Source organism: Schistocerca gregaria, chromosome 10 (genome assembly GCF_023897955.1).
Source record: "Schistocerca gregaria isolate iqSchGreg1 chromosome 10, iqSchGreg1.2, whole genome shotgun sequence".
NCBI classification, from domain to species: Eukaryota; Metazoa; Arthropoda; class Insecta; order Orthoptera; family Acrididae; genus Schistocerca; species Schistocerca gregaria.
Genome location: NC_064929.1, coordinates 184262122 through 184278477, shown reverse-complemented (window position 1 = coordinate 184278477; position 16356 = coordinate 184262122). Strand labels below are relative to the sequence as shown.

The 16356-nt window shown below is 42.6% G+C and overlaps 1 protein-coding gene across 5 annotated transcripts in view; it reads left to right on the top strand.

Moving 5' to 3' along the window:
• Positions 1 to 16356, top strand: part of LOC126293313 (angiotensin-converting enzyme-like) — a 270653-nt gene that overhangs the window by 75136 nt on the left and 179161 nt on the right. Inside the window, exon 1 of one of the 5 annotated variants that reach the window (XM_049986455.1) lies at positions 4973 to 5009. The exons of the other annotated variants lie outside the window; for them this stretch is intronic. The gene's annotated coding sequence lies outside the window, so the exon portion shown is untranslated. Of the gene's footprint in view, positions 1 to 4972; positions 5010 to 16356 lie in introns of those variants that run through there. 5 annotated transcript variants of the gene reach the window in all.

The window sequence follows — 16356 nt, the reverse complement described above, 5'->3', positions numbered from 1 at the left end:
ATATAGATATATACGTATATAAAAAAAAATAAGAATCCTATTGCTGCCAGGTGACCGAGGAAGGATGTGGTCTACTAGACAGCGGTGAGACGAAACGCGCAGCTTTCAAGCCGCTGCGCGGCCAGCAGGGGTGTCCACAAGTGTCGTCGTATATGCAGGTCGCGGTACCGCTGCTCGCTGGAGAAAGTAGACTGGACTCCAGTCTAGCGTACCCTCGGCGCCCTCTGTTGTGATGTGTTTGTGCAGCAAGCAGACAACACCGACAAACCTTTGTGTGCGTCAAAGGGCATTCATGCATCACTGGAAACGAAATAGCCGGAAGATATGCCGAAGAAAGTAATCCTCAAGCCATATTGCGAGGAGTTACACTCCCATGGAGTGACTATACGGAAAATACGCCAACAAGCACTGGAGGAATGGATCTGGGAGCGAAAAATAACCCAAACAAACATTTTAATCCCCGCATTAAGCCGGAACTACCGAATGAGTAAGAATGAGTAAACAGCACCAGAGCTCCATAATTCGAATGCGGTTACGAGGTGGATGTCACGCTAGTCATCTCTACAGGGTGAAAATTATTTAAACCGACCAACTCTGGGAGATTACACGAGACACCGAAACAAATATTTTTCTCTAAAGTCATATTTACCTGTGAGGATTTTTTAAACATGCAGAGGCAGATTTCTCTGGAAGAAAAGTAATCAAGCTGACAAGCTCTGAGAGATGGCATGGGGATAGTGAAAACAGTGTTTTCCAGTGAGGACAAAAAGTGACAGAAACATGTATTAGGCCTGCCTTAAAGTAAGGACATACTTTGGGCGACCTGCGTGGCTCTGTAGTAGACTGCATGCCTGCCACCTGTGAAGTACATTGCTTGTAATCAGAAGGTTCGTCTTCTGATGTTTCTTCTTTTACTCGTATCTTATAACCCATCTTTGGCTACGAAGCTCTAAGGACGCTCACTGAATGTGTGTAGAAATGTCAGTAAGCAAAATGAACAGTAACCCACAGAAACTTTCATTGATGTCATAAGCAGATCCCTCGACGCACTAGTTTGCTGTAAATGTAAGTAATTACGCGCAATGATATTATTTTATTGATTCCCATTATTTTATTCTCGAAGATAATTTTTAAACTTAGACTATACCTACTTAGTACCTACAAATAATTTAATTAAATATCGGAGGTTGGTACAAATTTTTGAATATTATTACCAGTGCTGTATTTTTAGTATCGCATCACTAAAATTTAAGCCTAATGAAAAATAATTATTTAAAGAACTTTTTCAATATAACACGTTTTTAAAGCGGACTGAAAAGCATAAAATAATTTCTCCTAGCACCATGCAGATTCCTAATCCCCATAGAGATAGCCCCGAAAATTTGTGCTTGTGAATTAGTAATAGCTGTGACAATACTTGTAAAATTCCGAATGAAAAAGTGTCGTGCATACTGTAGATAAAGTCGATAACAATTTTATTGAACCGCAAATGATATGAACAGTGATTTTTCTCAACGACGGCTACACTCTGTACACGTCTATCGCATGCGTCCCACATTTTTCGTTCTAAATTTTACAAATACTATCAGAGCTATTAAAAAATTCACAAGCATAAATTTTCAAGACTATCTCTTTGAGGTTAGGAAACTGTATGGGGCTAGGAGAAATTATTTTATACTTTTAAACCTTTTTAAAAAGTTTTGTATTAGAGTTTTTACTTAAATAAATATATCCTGCTTTTTAGTATTGTATATGGGAAATTTTGCAGTCGATTTTAAACATTTTGATGATATTACAACAGAGACGTGTGGCAAATTCCAGGTTTATTTCAGTTTTTTGTCACCTGAGTGAACTAACAGCTGTAAATTCCTTTCTCCTACGTATATTTCGCAAAAAGACGGTGAAGGTAAAAATTAGAGAGATTCGAGCTCGCACGGGGACTTAACCAGCAATCGTTCTTCCCGCTAAACGTTCGTAACTGGAACAGGAAAAGAGTCAAACAGCAGTGGTACCCTCCATCACGCACCAGGCACGAAAAGAGTAAACATCGCATTGGCATCAAGCTGCGAGTCGTGTTGAAAGTTTCAAGTCTGTAGCTTATCGCAAAGTTCCACTATGTGCTCAAAAGTATCCGGACACCCCCAAAACATACGTTTTCATATTAAGTGCATTGTGCTGCCACCTGCTGCCAGGTACTCAATATCCAGGGACCTTAGTAGTCATTAAACATCGTGAGAGAGCAGAATGGGACGCTCCACGGAACTCAAGAACTTCGAACGTGGTCAGGTGATTGGGTATCACTTGTGTCATACGTCTGTACGCGAGACTTCCACACTCCTAAACATCGCTAGGTCCACTGTGTTCGTTGTGATAGTGAATTAGAAACGTCAAGGGACACGTACAGCACAAAATCGCATAGGCAGACCTCGTCTGTTGACTGACAGAGACCGCCGACAGTTGAAGAGGGTAGTAATGTGTAATAAGCAGACATCTTTCCACACCATCACACAGGAATTCCAAACTGCATCAGGATCCACTGCAAGTACTATGACAGTTAGGCGGGAGGTGAAGGAACTTGGATTTCACCATCGAGCGGCTGCTCATAAACCATACATCACGCCGTCAAATCCAAACGACGACTCCTTTGGTGTAAGCAGCCTAAACCTTGGACGATTGAACACTGGAAAACGTTGTGTGGGGCGACTAATAACGGTAGACAATGTAGTGATGGGATGGCAGAGTATTGCTATGGTGAATGCCCGGTGAATGTCTTATGCCAACGTGGGTTGTGCCAACAGTAAAATTCGGAGGCGGTGATGTAATGGTGTGGTCGTGTTTTTCATGGAGGGGTCTTGCACCCCTTGTTGTTTTGCGTGGCACTATCACAGCACAGGCCTACACTGATGTTTTAAGCACCTTCTTGCTTCCCATTGTTGAAGATCATTAGGTGATGGCGACTGCATCTTTCAACACTATTGAGCACTTGTTCATAATGCACGGCCTGTGGCGGAGTGGTTACACGACGATAACGTCCCTGTAATGGGCTGGCCTGCACAGAGTCCTGATTTCTATCCTATGGAACACCTTTGGGATGTTTTGGAACGCCGAGTTCGTACCAGGCCTCACCGACCGACAGCGATACCTCTCCTCAGTGCAACACTGCATAAAGAACGGCCTACCATTCCCCAAGAAGCCTTCCAGCACCTGATTGAAGGTGTGCCTGCTGGGGTGGAAACTGTCATCAAGGCTAAGGGTGGGCCAACACCGTACTGAATTCCAGCGTTACTGATGATGGGAGCCACGAACTTGTAAGTCATTTTCAGCCAGGTGTCCGGATACTTCTGATCACATAGCGTATTTTAAAACCAAGTGCAAAATCTGAAGCGAACTGAAAGGCAGACAAGAAAGCAACGTAAAAAAAGTGTTAAAATGTAATAGTGTGGAATATCAGACCAGTTGTGTAGGATTAAAGAGTTATTAGCAAACAGAAGATAGCACGTCAACTTTGACGAAGTGAAATCTTCAGACGTAAAAGTAAATTAGAGCTAGTCGCAAGATAATGCAGTAGGACTATTCCTGTTGCAAATAACTATAAATGACCTAGAGGATTACGTTGAAAGTTCCAGAGGCTTTTCGCGGATGATGCTGTTGTGTCAGATAAGTCGCAGCGCTAGGAAATTCTAGCAAACTGCTGGAAGACCCGTATGTGGTGGAGCGTTTGTGCACTGACCCCAACATAAACGAAATTATTTAACGTATTTGTCATAAATTGACAGAAAGATTCTTTATTGTCTAATAACATGTTTTCAGAACAATCACTGAAAGCAGTCATATCGATTAATTATCTTGGAGTACGCATACGGAAGGGTTTAAAGTGGAACTACCTCATAAAACTAGTCTCAGGTAAGGCAGATGCCAGACTGAGATTCATTGGAAGAATCCTCAGCGAGTGAAATCTCCCCACAAAGGAGGTAGCTTACAAAATCCTCGATCTACCAATATTTGAAAACTGCTCGTCAGTCTGGGATCTGGATCAGAGAGGAGTGACACAGCGCGTTTGCTTGGGAGTGCATTTAGTAAGCGCGAGGGCTCATTGGGATAGTCATCAAACTACAGTGGCAGAAGCTGCAAGAGAGGCTTTTTGCATCACCGTGTGGTTCCGAGAGCGTACGATCCTAGAACAGACGACCGAGGTATTGCTTCCTCTTGCGTACATCTCGCGAAAATACTGTGGACGTAAATTTAGAGATATTATAGTTCACAAGAAGTCTTACCATTAGTTCACATGAAGTCTTACCATGAATCCGCCCGTACACGGATCGGTCAGAAACCTCAATATATTCTACGACACTGACTGCAGAGTCACACCCTCCGTAGCGGCTAGCAGAGAATATCTGCAGAACAAATTCCAGAGGCGTGCCTCGTACCAGTTACGACACGGCTGCTTCACGGTGTGAAGTAACGTGCGGGAGGCCTTGTAGACTTCCCAACAGCCCATAGAGCTGGCCGGACTGTAAGTGCACTGGACGCGCGTGCTGGACACGTCGATCCAAGTTCCATACTGGACATCTTTCAAAGTATCTTCCAAATTGTTTCAGTCTGTATTTACATCTACTTCTACACTCCGCAAGCCACCTTCCAGTGTGTGGCGGAGGGTACTTTGTGTATCACTCCCAACCCACCTTTTTCCTCACTCGCAAAGCAATAAACCGAGCGAATCAGTGCGGCACTCACGTCCCCTATCGGGGCGCCAGTCAGTCGGAGGATCCAAAGGTAGCACAACGCTGCTACGGATCATTCTAAATGCTCCACTGTTTTCGTCAGGTGGTGCATGTGGTCACCAAATGTAACTGCACAACCCCAAACTGTATGAGTGAAGGTTTTTCTTTCATAACCAACCTCGTGTAAGACTAACCATTTTATGTCTGTCAGTGAAACGAACTGAAATGGTACTTTCTTTGTTGCAGGTAAGCAGCTGTGTTGGTGTCTGACGGACGCTCATAAACGTGGTAAGATGAAAATTTTTGTGTTCTCATTGCATAACTTTTTTGAATGTGTGTCATCGAATAGATCATTCTGGCGAGTTGCACTACTCACGAATTGTAGTGGTAGGTCCTCTGCAAGAGAACACAGACTTCGGCAACGACCAGGCGAAACCTCTATCTTTTTAGTTAACGAGGAATATCCTGTGGTCCTAATATTCTGGTGTAGCCCTTTTATTCTACTGAAATTGAAATATGGAGCAGTGCAGTATTCATCTAAACTGGTACAATGGAATGGACTTACCCGGGGGTCACGATGACCATGAGCCTCCGGGTAGGTGCCACGTTCTCTTGCTTCAGCTCTAGTTTAAATTTTTCGCTACACGAACCACATAGAATTTTTTTTGTGTTTACTGCTGTCAACATCCCAACATTTTTATTTAAGCGCCGCAGAAGTTACAGAGTTATCAGTCATCCTTTCTATAGAATTGTGACGAGTAAACAATAGACCCACATTTCAAATGCCTCCTTATTTTTCACTTTTAACATCAACCTACTATTTGGTAAGAAGCACCGACCAGATTTATGTGTCCACCTCTGGCGCTGCAATCCGTATTATTAACAACTTCCTGAAATTTCATTAAAGTACTGCGAACATACTCTGCTCGACATTATACGCCCACACCCCATAATCAGCGTTCAGATCTACAGCCATAGCTGAACCTGTTAGAGTGTCTTAAATCGTAAATGCATAGGTTAGTCGGCAGTAACGTTGCTAGCGAACATCAGGGTTTCCATTTCGGCATTCGGCACGTATCATAAATTTTCATGCTAGCCTAATGTTTTTAGAATATAAAGCGTATTCAAAAAACAACAGCACTTTATTGGAAAGAATTTGATTTGTTCGTCTACATCCCCCCGCAAAGTTAATTATTGTAGACTTATGCAAGCTTTTTTCTTTTTTGTCTCAAATACGCTAAAAAGTTCTGGAATTCTATCTTTGGTACTGCTTTTAGTTCTCTCAGCGGCATGTTTTTGGTCTTATTAGTGCTTGTAAAACCACAGATTTTCTTTATTTTTGGGAACAGAAACTCACAAGAGGCCATGTCTAGCGAATATGGAGGGGCCGAGGCATTACAACATTGTTTTTCACTTAAAATTCACGAACAAACAACGAACTGTGAACAGGTGCATTAGCATGATGCAAAAGTCATGAATTGTTTCGCCACAAACCCGATTTTTTTTTCTCGGCGATCCAAATGGGAGTTAGTTTACACCTAAACTAATGTTTCAGGAGTTCTGCATCGTCGTTGACTCCCTCTAAATACGCCCGAGTAACCTGTCACTGTTTTCGTTCGAAGTTCAACAATTCCTCGTTAACCATTTGCTTCACTTTCACCACGATTTGATCGGTTGATGATGTCCTGGGACATGTAGAGCGTTCGTCATCTTTAACATCTTCACGGCCTTCTTAAGAACTCTTACTCCACTCGTAAAACATAGTCGACCCAACAAAAGCAACATTTAACGTTTCAAAGCCTTTGCTGCACTCCATTCCGTTCTTATAGCAAAAATTTGAAACAAATTCTCTGATCCATCTTTAAACAAAATATGTCAGACGATAATACCAAAACACATGCAACCTTTTTGACAGCTGACGACAGATAAATATCCTATATGAGTAATAGTGTACAGATATCTCTAAGTCAGATATGTTTACTAAAACAACGATGAAAAAATCGCGCGAATCGGACTGATGCAATATATTGTTGGCTTGGACTGGATGTGGAGAAAAGTTTAGAGTGTCACCTCCCGTCGATGTGGAGAAGATTGAATTGGCTAATGGTGAGAATGGAGTCCGTCACACGCTTTTGTGCGAGTTGTCTACAGGTCTTTAAGGTCGTTTCTCGCTATCTTGTATCTAGACTCGTCAATCGGTGCATAAATTTTCTTTCAAGTTTCTTCGTTGCAACCCTCACTGACTCGATTTTTCCATTCTGCACAACATCTTACCTCTTTTGTCATGTGTAGTCCATTCAACGAAGGAAAACTATAAAAAAAAAAAAAAATGAGTGTGGTCGCAAATTTTTGTATGATGGTAGGAGAGAGTGCGATGAACAACACACTAAAAATCTCCACCAGTAGGTTGTGAGCCCGGGGGTAGGAGGTATTTGAAGGTCATTCGTTTATGTTCTTCTTGAATAACCGTAAAACCGCAGCTTCTAGCGAAAATGTTTCCGAGTACAAAATTAAACAAGAAGCAACTACACGGTGTTTTATAAAGTTATACCGACCCCCGCCCCAGTTAGCGCACAAACAGGGCCTGGGGTGTTAATTTTCCACAAAGTGCTTTAACCTCACATGGAATAAAGATACGAGATAACAGTAATACTAAAGCAAGAAAAGAATATGAACAGAGTCTGCGTAATCTCTGCACACTGCTCTAAGCTGCTATCAGCGAAACTGATTCTTGGTCTTGTTCTACGGGAGTTGTAGCGTTCTTCCGGGAAAGGTGACTTCTTTCACCACAAAATCTGCTCGCTTTTCACTTTGCAGACGGACTTTATCTCCCCAGCATTTCCTGTCTAGTTCTCTCAGATTGGTGGACACAATAACATCACTCTACTCCTGTTTACAATGTGCAGTTATTTTCAGTTTATTAAGTGAGTACTTGCAGTTTTAAGTGAGATCTATAGAAAATATGTTACTATGAAGCATGACTGTGAGGCGTTTAATTTCTAAGTGTGACGTTGTCAGTGACCTTTGTAGTGTTGGTCGGAATGGGATTAGATTGGTAAATGTGGCACCTTGCCGCTGTCTTTCAGTGATAGCGTATTGTAAAGTCGCGTAATTGTACTGTTGTCACCTGGTGGAGTATTAGTAATGACCAGAAAGTTGCTGAACTTCTATCACGATTGATTGTGTTACTAGTAGACTGCATAAATTACGTCCATTCAGACATTGTTGACACTAGCAGAGTGGGCTGCACTGAGTGGAGACACTTACCACACATGCACAGTATATCTTGCAAGGTGGGTTTGAATACTTCGGATGGAATGGGACCGATCATGACCAAGTGTAGAACAGTAACCTGTTGCAATGCATTCCTTGACATATTCGTATGGTGATATATCTGAAGCTCCGTAAAACCAAGGTGACCTACTTTTGTTACAGAGGCTACTGGATCTCTTCAGATGTTAGCAGAGATGAGGCTGGGGTGATGCATTTGATATCCCTCATGATTTAAAAAGCATTCCAGCCACTGATAAATCGATACAATGAAATCGACATACTCGAATCCATATAGACATCATTTACTCTTGGTACAGCCCCTCCAGTGTGGTAGAGACTTGACAGCTCAACTGTTGCTTTTTTGTGTGTAATAAGTACCAACTTTACAAGTTAAAGTATTTCTCCCCTTCTACAGAGGCTCTTGTGTCCTATTCGTTTTTAACGGTTCTTTTAGTATAACCCCCGTGCGCAACAGTCCGTCTCTGAAGCTGAGTGGTCAACGCGGCTGACTGCCATGCAGGGTACCCGAGTTCGAGCCTCATTCCTAGCAGGAATTTTGGCAGGACTGGTTGGGGTGCACTTAGCCTCGTGAGGTCAGCTGACCAGCAACTCGAGCGATCGGTAGTGGTTTCAAGGTAAAGAAGCCCGACAACGGCTGGGAGAGCGCTGTACTGACCACATGCCCGTCCATAGCGCCTCCAGTGACGTCGGTGGCGGAGGGTGAGACGGCGGTCGACCGGAGCTACCTTACCTACGTACATGTCTCCACAACTACGCGGAACTGTATAAATTCCTGCTTTTTACAGCGGTTTCCGAGCATCCAACGCCGACCCGTATGTTCCGGGTCGATTTGTAGATTGCAGTGATATTCAGTATAGGAAATTCGGAAATTTGTGGTAAGATCTTATGGGTCCAAACTGCTGATTTCATCAGTCCTTAAGCTAACACACTCACTACTTAATCTAGCTTTAACTTACGCTAAGAACAACACACACACCCATGCCCGAGAGAGGACTCGAACCTCCGACGGGGGGAGCCGCACGGACCGTGACAAGGCGGCTAAGACCGCGCGGCTACATTCCGTTTAGTTAAGGTCTTCACTATGGTGTCAGTTACGTCTTTAACGAACGGCAGGAAAACCATGGATTTTGTACACGCCCGTACATTTCTCTGATCTTGCTTTGGGTAAGCTCTTTTCATGTCAATGGACGAATACCCAATCTTCATCAACGCACTGGTGAGATATTCCAATTTCGCATCGAGAAGCTCCCATTCACGTGACTGCACTATCGGCGAGCCTGTTTATAATAGCTCGCCTTTTTCTTCGGTGTTTATCTGAATCCCGATGTGGGTAATAGTCTACGTGCGAGGGCTTTCGGTTCACGGTGTTGCCAAAGCCATAACCTTCTTCCTTGAAGACTAGCAAATGTAATATGCCTTCTACCTCCTCCTCCGACATACAGCAGTTAATCTTAGGATTAATCTCACAGAGATGTTCATCAAAACGACCCAGTTCCTCTCTGTCTCGTCTCCAGAACACAAACGCGTCATCCACATTGAGGAACTACATATCCGATTTTTTGTTTTGCGCTTCCTAGTTCCTGTTCTTCGATTTTAAGATTAAGAAATTTGTTGTCACCGGGATCGAGTTACTTCCCGTAGCCAAGTCATTCATCTTTTATTAAAACTCGCCGTACGTGATCGTGATACAATACTTAAACAGTTCTGTAATATCGACAGGACAAATCCGATTGAACTGTTCCAAAACAGCACTAAGACGAACCATGCTAAACAGCGCTCCAACATCACAGTTGACTACATCTGACGTCTGGACCAAGATGCCATTCAATTTTCCGATGAAGTGTGTCGAAATTCTTGATGTAAGAATACAGACGGCCCACATGCGCTAGTAACAGTAGCCAAGAACGTCCCGGTCGAATACACCTACGTACATACTCTGCAAGGCACGGTACGAAGCATGGCGGAGGGTACCTTGTACCACTACCAGTCATTCCCTTTGCTGTCCATTGGCAAAAAGAGCGACGAAAAAACGACTGTCTATATGTCACCATATGAGTCCTCTTTCTGTTACCTTGTCCTCTCGGTGCTTAGCGCGGAGTGTACGCTGGTGGCAGAGTAATGTATCTGCAGGCAACCGAAAATGCCACTTCTCTAAATTTTCTTAATAGCGTTGCACGAAAAGAACGTAGACTTCTCTCCAGGGATTTCCAACTGCGTGTTTTTTCGAACCAACAATTAAGAAATTTAGCTGCACGCCTCTGAATTGCTGCGATGTCTTCCTTTAACGCGACATGATGGGGATCCCAAACACTCGACCAGTCAGTACTCATCTATAGGTTGCGTTTGTGATCTATACACGATCTCATTTATAAATGAGCTACACTTTCCTAAAATTCTCGCAATAAACCAAAGTCGACCATTCATCTTTCTTGCTACGATTCTTTGCAGTGCTTTCCACTTCATATTGCTTTGCAACTTTATGCCTGGATATTTAATCGAAGAGAGTGTGTCAAGCAGCACGCCACTAATACTGTAGTGGAATATTACAGGATTTTTTCCCTACTAATCTGCATTAACTTACATTTTTCTACATTTAGAGTAAGCTGCAATTCATCACTACAGCTACAAATTTTGCATACATCAGCCTCAATCGTCGTGCAGTCACTCAATGACGATACCTTACCGTACACCACAGCGTCATCAGCAAACAGCTGCATATTGCTGCTCGTGAGATTATTTATGTGTGTAGAGAATAAGAGGGGTCCTATTACATTCCCCCCCGGGAGGGGGGGAGGCTATGACGACACTCTGATTAACAGGCATCGTCCAGGAAAACGTACTGGATCCCATTACTTAAGAAGTCTTTGCACTACTCACTCATATGGGTTACTATTCCATCTGCTCGGACCTTCGTTGAGAGTCTGCAGTGCGCACGCTTTCCGGAAATCTAGGAATATGGAATCTACCTGTTGCCCTTCATCCGTGGTTCACAAGACATCGTGCGAGATAACAGCCAGCAATGCTTCGTAAACCCATACTAATTTGTTGACAAATGTCGCATGGAAGTTTATTAAATTTGAACTTAGAATAGGTTCAAGAATTCTGCAGCAAACTGATTTCAAGAATATTAGCCTGTCATCTTTGGAACCATTCTTTTACCCTCGCGATCTACGGCAGTCACCGGCACTTTGAGTCATTTGGGACTTTGTAATGGGTGATCCAATTACATTACCATGTGTCCGAGCGGAGCTTTTTCTTTATGATTTTTTGGCAAAAGCTTGGTGTTATAAAAACTTCACAGGAAGAAATAATAAATATTTAATGTCGTATTACAGCCCTTTAATTGGAAAATTGCTCTAAAATTGTATGTTTGAGGGTTGGTTACCGCAAAATTTTCCCACATCACAGGTTCAGCCGAAAGATCTATACGTCCTAAATGCGGTACTGTTTCTCTGATACAAATGTTTTCCTGTCGAAACATACAGCCACGTCAGATTTTTCAGTTGTAACTGGAAGCCAAGTCGTGGTTGTAACGTAAATAGCGGAACATTAAACTTCGGCCTGGGTTTGGCGAAAACGCGAGACGGATCGTTGAATATGTTTCATCACTAACAGTACGTGGGTCAGCTACGTTTCGATAGGTAAAAAGCTCCACATTTCAGAATCAGTGTTTAAGTTGCTGCAGGTCTAACGGTGTAAGAGCCGAGTCAGCTCCGCAGTGTGTTTTATTGCTCATAACGGTGAGCCGAGACACTCGCGTTGACTCTGTCGTTAGTACATTCGTGCAAAAAGCTTTAGTCTGAGGAATGTGCACATGTTGGGCTATTCTCCTGTTAACATGCCGTGCAAACGCTTCTGGAAAATTTTCCATTGACGTTCTGGTGGAAACCGGTACTAATTCATAGCTTCACGGGAACCTGATGATTCTACACGCAGCTGCGTAACAAAAGGCAAATCTGCCATTTACCTTCTCTCCTCCTACTTCAGGTTTCCGTGCTCTGGTTTAGTCAGCTGCAGCGCTCCGTTCCTGTCTCATTTCTACACTCGTTCTCTTCCTCAACGGTGTGTGGCGGAGGGTGCATACTACATACAATGTGATTCAGCTAAGCAGCTCAGACTTTTCCGGCGCCGTTTAAAATCTCATAATTCTCTTTTCACCCAGATGAAATGAGAGAAAGTGCTCTCTAAATGACGTACAGTTTCTTTTCATAGATAAAAGTTGGTAAATCCCAGTTTATATTGCAATATCTCTGAAAGTAGTAATCGGATTTTGGAGAGCGAAACGGCACTGAATCTCTCTTTTAGAACTGCGATACTAGCATCAGAAATTAGAACCGGTATATCTGTAATTAATATAGCTATGAAAATAGGTCTTTTTGACAATTAATTCAGATAAAATATTGTTAAGATATCTTACACGGTTCAGGAAATATTTGAGGTGAATTTAGCTGAATCACCTATATAAATCCTCTTTCGTATGTTTTCGCAGATTGTACTCCCGACGAAAGACTCTGTCATCTCACAAATTTTACCATATCACTGTTCTTGTCTTAAGCTTTCTACATGTTTGCATACATGTTCTCTAAGGCTTCCTTACTTTTCACTCCCAATTAGGATAATTTTTGTGGCATTGTTTTCCCACCCCTCCCCCTCCCCCCACTTTATAAACTCACTTCCTTTCAGCTCTTCTTCCCGTACCACACTTAAGTAGTGAACCATCCTTAGACTGGTAAACATCAGGGACCTGTAGCAAAGGTGTCCAACACTCCCAAAGATTACGGGTTTATGAAGCTCATTGGAGAACTACTCAGTAACACAAACTTTTGAAACACCAAAAATCGGTGTCGGGAAACAAAAATAGTCTTACGCAAGGAACCGTTCTTGCTCCCACAGTATTTATCTTGTGCACCAACGACGAACACGTAACATGGCTTGCACCTCATTTATTTATGCCGACGACCTGACCCTCTCGATCGCGCATAGACAGGTAAATATTTAAAAACTTGCGTGCAGTTGGAAACGACCTGTGCAAAATCAAATGGCTACAAGCACTAAGCGACTTAACATCTGAGGTCATCAGTCACCTAGACCTAGAACTACTTAAACCTAACGAACCTACGGAGATCACACACATCCATGCCCGAGGCAGGATTCGAACCTGCGACCGTAGCAGCAGCGCGGTTCCGGACTGAAGCGCCTAGAACCGCTCGGTCACAGCGGCCGTCAAGACGTGTGCAACAGTAAGATTATAAGACAGCGACAGCTCCACGATGCAATATGGAAATGGCCTGAAAATGGCGATAATGCCGAAATAGGAGTATTGTTAGTGTAAAACGTCTAGCAATTAGCAGTTATAGCATCATTCTGGTACATTACCGTCTTTTATTTCATTATGACTATTTGCTATACAGCACTGATTATAGTGTGTTTTCTCAAAATTAGAATCCGGTTTCAGGCAACCACTAAAAAGCTCTTTGGCAAACATTCTCTCTCATGGGTTTTGTTATAACACTAGTATCAAAAAAATGGTTCAAATGGCTCTGAGCACTATGGGACTTAACTGCTGAGGTCATCAGTCCCCTAGAACGTAGAACTACTTAAACCTAACTAACCTAAGGACATCACACAACACCCAGTCATCACGAGGCAGAGAAAATCCCTTACCTCGCCGGGAATCGAACCCGGGCGTGGGAAGCGAGAACGCTACCGCACGACCACGAGCTGCGGACTAACACTAGTATCAACTGCAAGAAGTACCAATTCCTCTTGATGAATGTTAAAGGTCATTAACATATATAAGGGATAGGAGTGGCCCTAAAATTGAACTTTGTGAGACTCCCTTGGTGTTTCCTCCCCGGTCACTAAAATTTGCACTCCTTCCAAGATTGTTTACATTATTCAGCACGACGTTTTTGATACTGATCTGTTATATATCATTCAAACCATTTGTCTGTGAAGCCATCAGTTCCATAAAATCCAAGTTTTGGTAAGATAGTAACACGATCTTCGGAAACACCTTGGAAAGATCGCAAAAAAAAAACCAACAAGCAATATTTTGTTATTTAGGGGTTGTAACATTAACGGCCACGCTCACTTGCATCTATTTGTTGCTTCGACGCCGAACTTCTCTCTCTCTCTCTCTCTCTCTCTCTCTCTCTCTCTCTCTCTCTCTCTCTCTCTGTGTGTGTGTGTGTGTGTGTGTGTGTGTGTGTGCCTGTGCCGTTGCGATAGCTCGTGCTATTCTGCTGTGGGGTGTTTGTAGGTATCGTTGGGCCACCATCCCGGATGTCACACGGTGCGAGGCGTGTTTGCCGGGATCGTTTCTACCATTAGGCAAGAGGAGGCGGCCGCCTAGCGCAGGAAAATTTTAGGAACGCCGATGGGCAGAAAAAATTAATTTCAAATCAAACAGCGAAAAAATTGAGCAAATGAGAAAAAAATGAAAGAGGAGAAACTGAAACGTCTAATTGTTTTCTAAAACGTTCGTAAAACAAATTTGGTAAGTTGATTGACGAAAGTAAACACATTGCCTCTACCTATCTCAAATCTGAAGTAGCCTCTACTGAATACAAAACGGAAACAAACACTGGAGCGGGGCAATTGCGCTGGTTTGCAATCATGTTGCGACTCAGATCGTCATTTTGTTTTTTCTCTGCAAATCATTTGTCAAGCGTCAGTTGTATTGAGGGGGTCTGTTGATGATTTAAGTTGTACTGTAGTTCCCTGCGGATAATCGGCTCCCTGTATTCACAAGCTAGCTATTGTGCTTCTCTTTCGCCATAGTTAAACGGAGCAGAAGGAAAGTGCAGTTGATGACACCAGTACGTAAAAATGAGTATGTGCCCTCCGTCTGTAGGTTTATCTCTGAGTGTGTGAGACTCGCAGCACGAAAAAAGAACTACACTGTCTCAAACAAATTAGCTGTCGTTTTCTTAAAACTGAGAACAAGGAATAAGAAATAGGGGACATTTGTTGTCCTCAAGCAATTTTAAAGGAATCGAGGACAAAACATGAACGTTGAGGACTGCCCACAGAAAATACGACCGTCCGCTCATCTTAGTTTAATGATTAAAAGTATAATAGGAGATCTGCCTTGTTGTGCAGTTGGGTGTTGCTAATGGTGGAGGGGTGGGAGATACCGGAGAAATCGATGTCAATAAAAAAAGAGGAGGCTAATTTTTCAATTGTCACCTAGGGTGCTAGAACACCCAGCAACGGTGTTCAAGATGACTGAGGAGCAACCAGGATTAAAATTTTATTTCTTTACTAATGGAACTTCTTTGAGTAATTTCTTCATATACCTTGTTATTATTCCTTATTGCTTTACTTACCTTACAATTCTCCTATTCGTACCAATTTCGATACTGAAAAATACAAATAAAAAAAATAGCAGAATGCATTTGTAAATCGAACACCTGTTCTCTTCTCTCCAGTCATATATCCTGCGCATAACACGAGCGGCGATTTTGTAGAATAGCTTTCAACTTGTGGATGATTAAGTGGCGGTCTAACAGTTATATGAATGTCCGTCTCTTTGTAATTCATACAAATCTACAGTTTTATTCCGACCTTGATGAAATTTTGCACACTTTACCTTCAAGAGAAGAGGTAGATCACTGTCTAAGGTTCGTGATCTCACTTGAAACATGTATGTATTTAATATATAATGGGGGAGGGGGGGAAGGTTGTTACCAGAAATCTCTAAAAGTTCTTTTCCGATTTACTTGAAATTCCTACACGATCCCGAAGTGAACATTTAGGCGGACTGTTTGTTACCTGTAATAGCAACATGGTAGCATGTGCGATTTTGTTTACGATGAGTCATCATGGCTTGGATATAATACCACAGAAGTTAGCTACACAGAGGCTGGAGTCGATCTGCACTAAACACATCAAAATTTACGACCGACGCTACCCACCTCCTATCTTGTTTCTCATTAATACTTACGGTGTTGGAGCACGCAGTTACTGAAGGAAACAACCCTCAAGTTATTTTTATTCCTAAAATGCATAGTGCCACACAAACGCTAAGGCAGGCCATGGATATAGTACCAACAAGTCATTAGATCGCTGGCCGAACAAAAGATCGAACAAAACCCGAGATTTTCCGAATTGCGACGTAAACTGTTCGAACAGTTCAAGTCATGCTCAAACACAGACCTATTTGAAACAGTGAAAGCTGACCTGAAAAATTTGAATTATCCAAAAATGAAATATGGTACTAATTGCAAAATATAACAACGCATGGCGGAACTAATCATCTTTTCATACATGTGAAGACGTATTGCCAGTGACTCAGATAGACCCTTTGATTTAAAGCGATTGCAGTTTCCCATACGGC